This window comes from Macrosteles quadrilineatus, unplaced genomic scaffold (assembly GCF_028750875.1).
Source record: "Macrosteles quadrilineatus isolate MER2022 unplaced genomic scaffold, UCM_ALF_1.0 Scaffold_2__2_contigs__length_208266976, whole genome shotgun sequence".
Taxonomy (NCBI): Eukaryota; Metazoa; Arthropoda; class Insecta; order Hemiptera; family Cicadellidae; genus Macrosteles; species Macrosteles quadrilineatus.
Window position 1 is genome coordinate 126,018,868 of NW_026542595.1, and position 6,197 is coordinate 126,025,064.

A 6,197-nucleotide genomic window follows, 5' to 3' on the forward strand; every position below is an offset into this window, starting at 1 on the left:
ATCGAAATCGATCACAATTAAGATTCCTTTGTTTATGCATTTGCTGTGTGGAAGATTTATAACGAATACAGTTTATCATACAGGGTACATGTTTCAAAATGAAAGAGCAGATTTGACATCAATTATCAATCATTAAGATGGGGACGCCACTAGTGCGTATTTTAACCCAAATATGAGTGAAGGATGAGTGTAGAATGGTGTGAGATGATCTGTGTAGTTTTGTTACTGACTAAGATCAGCTGTTTCATTAGCCAGGATCATTTATTTAAAGCCCAATGATCAGGAACAGCTGGGTCCAGTTTCGAACCATCAAAAAGCTACTGACTTTTCTCAGGATCGAACCGGCGACCTTTTGATTAGTAGGCGAGTTTTAATGTTTTAATGTTAAAATTTTCTCTTTTATTTTGAAACACCCAGCATTTTAATTGCAGAGAGTCTATGATAAGAACCACGAATATTTTATGTTCAAATATTCGTGATGAGAACAAAATATTTACCTCAGAGAAAAAGTAAACAAACAATTATAAACCAAAACAAATAAAACAGCTGACGAATACTCAATATTTTGTGATTATACAACCCTATCTTAAGGTTTCGTACCCTTAAGAGAGGGTTAATTGAAAAACTAATACTTTTCCGGGCAGTATCACATCAAGACATTTCATTCAAATATGCAGTGGACAGTTGTGAGGCTTTCGGTTTTCTAAACGCCCGTGTTCCTAGATAAGAAACGATACATTATTTTTAAAAGAACGCCCAATAGTGGGCCAAAATGGTCCGATTGTTGGACTTAACAGAAGAAACATTTTAAAACGTTGCTTATTATCTGTGTTGAAAAATGACCTATTCCTTCATGTTCTTCTCCGAGAGTTAATTTAGTAATTTACCTCCCAATTATTCTTGTATACCTTTACAAAAATATTAAGAGTTCTTGGAGGCTAGCGGCTATATCTTGGATAACTTCAAACAGCTGCTGAAGAGTTATTTATCGTCCAAAAGTATTTTTCAAACACCAAAGTGATTATAATAAATGACTAGTATACTGTGAGATTAGAAATGTTCTTTGTAGGCCTAGTTTTGAATTGTTCTCCAAGGGAGTCCATGGAAGCAAACCGCCGTCATGGATTTGTGCGCCATAAGAGCAATGTTCATTTTGTTAATTTCAAACAGCCACTGAAGAATTATTTACCATGTCAAAATAGTTTTTCAAATACGAGGGTGATTTTCATCTAAATATCTAGTATACTGTGAGGTAAGAAATTTTCTTTGTAGTTTTTAATTGTTTTACGTGTTAGAACATCTAGGTTCCAAGGACTAAACTAAAGGATAAACTGATATCGTGGATAGAGCAACTATTGCTTCAAAAGTTTTGGATTAGATTTATAATATCCCTGAGCACATTTCAAATAATATGCTGAATAAGTGCAAATGACGTCACAATGACGGGTGAACAGCTGATCTGTGTCAGTTTCACAGCTGATTATCTGTCTGTCATCGTGGACGACCAACTTTCAGACGTCCGGTTCGTGCTTGCAACTAAACTAGTAAAAATGTTTTTTCCTACAGTTACTAAGTAAATATTTAATTAGTCTTTCAAAAACTAAACCACACGTTTTAGGTTAAAGTAAATCTTAGCATTGAACGAAAATAGAATGTTAACACGAAACAACAGACTGTATCAATAGTCAAAGGCTGTGAAACGCTGCACCACTATAGTGACTACGATACTAGTCATGGTATCTTGTGTTGCCAACTTATTTTTAAGCGTACACGTATTTTAAGTGCATTATTAAAACACACTGTTTTGTGGGGCTTGGTTGGAATACTGGAATGCGGCAAAGTAAAATGAGTGCGACAAAGTAAAATGAGTGCCGCAAAAGTAAGTAAATGCAGTAATTAGTTACTTTGCGTGCTATAATCAGTACAAGAAAGCCCGCTTTGTCATTTAACTGTATGAAAAGCATCATTCGTTTATTCTTTCTCTGCCAATGGTTAAGGAGAGCATTTTCTGCTCGGTCACCCAATAACACCAACAAATCGTGTCCACAAACGGATTTCGAGAAACCGTAAACAAATGGAGTGAGTTTCGCTCATTGTACAACGTGCAAGGTTAGCAGAGAAAGTACGAGAGGTCAGTAGAAGCTACGGTCATCAAAATAACACCCAAGACCCTCTCTACATGTTGCCGGACCAGTATTCGACCTTAGGCTTTCTCCCAGCCTGTCATACCGGTGCACTAAAATTACACTTATTTACGCAATTCTTCTCAAATCTCCACTTATTAAGCAAATGTGCAGTTGTAAATCCACCATTATAGATGAAAGCAAAGATAATTTACCTGGATCTTGTCACAGAAAGTGTGAAGTTATTGTAAACTAGAATGCATTCATTGTTTCATGATTTCTAACTAGGAGTACGCTCCGAATCACGTATGAGAATGAACGAAGACCATTTCATACATACAAATATGTTATTTAACAGTGTCTAACCACATTTATATCAGTTGATCAGCTGCTCAAGTAGTTTTAACTTCATTAAGGTAAGTTACATCAAATCCATAATTAAGTTACATCAAATCCATAATACTCTTTCACCAAAGCACTTTCTTTAACTGCAGTAAGTTAACGCATAAAATATATATTTTTTTATGGAAATAACATTCAGACATAGCTTATATAATATTCTTTTGATGTAGGCAATAGTGTCCAATAGACAAAAAATATGAAAAAAATTATATTGAATTTTTAATGATTTTACCTATTTTCAGAAGCAAGTCCCCTTAGATGCCTAAAATTTGGATACATCGTGTCTATTGTTGCGATTTACGTTTACACAATCAAATAACAGATTCGAACGTCGGCTACTTCCGTTGTTCTTGCTCGGTTTGTTTTTGATCATCATTCACCGTTGCACAACGAACTGTCTGATTATTACACAATAATGAACAGAATATATTAACTGAACAATACCCCCGCCGCAGCAAACCTGCCGACTAAGCGAATTTCCATTTGTCTGAATTGATTTTCAGTTAAATATATTTTAATAACATTATGTTTAACGAGTACCTAGGTTTGCTGCTACAAGGGAACTAATAAAGTGTGTTTTTGAGTAAAATATTGATAGCTTAGTAGAAAATAAATAAATTTGCCAAGTTTGATCAAAATATATCCATAAACAAGCAAACTACAACATTTGACAATATTCTCCATAAGAATAACATGGGAATTTTAAATTAACAATTTTTTTAATTTTCTCCGTTACTAATAATCGAACAAAAATACTTTTATATACTAAATTATTTGTTTTTTTAAGCTCTTTAAAAAGGTCTAAAGATAAATCGGGAAATTTTGTGTTCTGAGGGTCAAAAGTGAGAAAAACCAATTTTTACCCCATAAAACCCCCCGTAAAGCCCCGTTCCCATGATCCGATCGTGCTGGTTCGCGAACTCATTCAAGTTTATCCCGCTTTACACCTTTAAACCAAATTTCATCAAAATCGGACAAAAATTACTCAAGTTATCGCGTTCACGGACGTATATATATATATATATATATATATAAGTCTATATATATATATATATATATATATATATACATATATAAAAATTTCAACGAATGGTGTTTTTGGCCTCTGGGGACATCAAAATGAAAAAGTAAATTGGTCCCGGGTCTAGGTCTTGCCGTGCCACCTACGGTAATAGCTACTTCCCTATAGGGAAATTCGCTAAAAACTAGGCGAATGACTTTCTACGTTTGCGGTTACCAGTTTAATTGCCGTAAAAATATTTAAAATCACTGAACACGAAATTGAGAGAACAAACCACATAATCGCAGTCATTATGCGTTTGTTAAATATTCGTGATTAATTAATTCTTAAATCTCCTAAAACATATAAATAAAGAAAATTAGGTGGAGTGGATTAAATTATTTCCTCGCCTATAGAAAGTTCTTTAGCACTTCGTCGACAGTTCATACTAACATCAGTTAACATCAGTTTATTTAGCATTATAATATTTTAGCTACCGAATTCAAATAACGAAATATTTGTAATAATAGTTAACTGAGTTGCCGTGTTGACCATGGAGTGGAGATTATCCCTTGTTAAAACTTTAATTTTGTGAATCCACAATTTGCTCAGGTGTAGGAGAAAACTTAAAAACATTTTGGTTGAAAATGCTTGCTACAGAATCCACGACATTTCATTATAAACTTGACTATTCCAATACAATGCAATTTTGTAATTCTGGAATAAAAAAAAACAAAAAAAAACATAATAATGAAAGCATATCATCCAATTCTTAAGCTTTAGCCGTTATATTATTTTAGAAAACGGGCGTAAGATGAATTTATTTATTTTAGTTTTGGTATCAAAAAATGCTATTTTAAATTTCTAAAAAGTGTAGTTCACAAATCAACTAGATCTTTACTTGAAAATCGTCAACGTTGATTTATAATTTTAAGTCCCGCCGCAGTCCATTTGGAAATTACCATAATAGGTAAATTATGATTTAGTTTCTAATGGTTATTATTATGTTTTTATTTAAAACATTTCTGGGTATTATGACCACATGAATTTCCCATATAGGGAATAAGCTATTATCGTAGGTCTCGTGGACCCGGTACTGATTCACTTTTTTGTTTTGATGTCCCCAGAGGTCAAAAACACCATCCATTCAAATTAGCACGATAACTCGACAAAATGATCCGATTTTGATGAAATTTGGTAAAAACGTGTAAACCTAAATTTATTCGGGCTAGTCCGCGAACCAGCGTAATCGGACCACGTAAACGGGGATTCATGGGGTAAAATTGTTTATTTTTATTTTTGACCCTCAAAACAAAAACAGTTTTTTTCGCACTAAACCGTTTTTAAGAGCTTAAAAACAAATAATCTAGTATATAGAAGTATTTTTACGGTTATAAAATATAAAAAAAAAAATATTTTTAATTGTACTTTTTTGAAATTTCTATATTGTTTTTATAGAGAATAAGTCAATCAATCAATCAATTTATTTATTGAACAATAATAATGAATACATGCATATTATGTAAACCGTTGTCACGTGATAAAATATAGTGGGAGCACACTATAACCACGGTACGCTACGAGCCAGAAGCACATCCTCGTATCATTCGCTCTATAGCAAAGCAAAGATAACATTCGCAAATGCAATCACAATTTCCGTGCAGTCTGAATGAAATAGGACCTTACAAACTTTAAAACAATTCCGATCTCTGGTGATGAACTTCTATTACCCGCAATACTTGTTTATTAATAGGCGTCTGCTTAAACCCATAGATAAAATATACTCCTTTAGTGAATTTCCCATCCTTATTGATATAGGTACTGTGAGCTGAAGCAAATTTTATTGTCAGTAGTTCTGTCCGGTGCACAATCTCAGATCTTTTAGGGCGGGTTTCGGAGCTCCAAAAAGACTTAAATGGGTTTCGGAGCTCAAGGATTAAGCTAGTCAACAACCAAAGTCTAATCCGAGAGTTAACTATATAGTCTTATATTTATAGTCTTGGACTTATTTCATGGGTTTTGGACTCATGGGCTACATAATCCTCGAATTAAGTTCTATTCTATCAGGTTTCGGAGACAAATATTTAATCCACAGCTGGGTAACAAAAGCTAACTCGAGGAATAAATTTGAGCAATTTTTAGTCCTAGTAGAGGCGGAAGGACTAAGTATGTATTAACTTATGCGTAACCGAACATGATAAAAACATGACGATGACGCTTACTTTAAATTGTATAAGGAGTATTTGATCCAAGACGATCAGACGTCTACATGCATTATCCTCCTAAGTCAATGATAGTTATAGGGCTCAAGCTCAAGAGTATACGTAATCAATGGTCGTACCATTTTGATCGGTAGAGTAATCGGATTTTGCAGAAGTCAACAACAATAATACAGAGGGTCTTAGTTTTATGAACCACTGTGTTAATTGTCTTAGTTAATTTAGGCTAAAACCGTTTAGTCAAAACAACAGATCTTCTAAATATAGCCAATGGTCGTCACTGAGCAGAGCTATAATTTTAACTGGTCGTGGGGTAGGGACTAAAACCGGATTCTATAGCCCCGGACTAAAACCACAGAACACAGACTAACTAGTTTCTTTAATCTATGGTGGACAACCTGATTTTACTGTAGTCTGTATACTTTACTACTGTACTTAGTAGAAAAGAATATC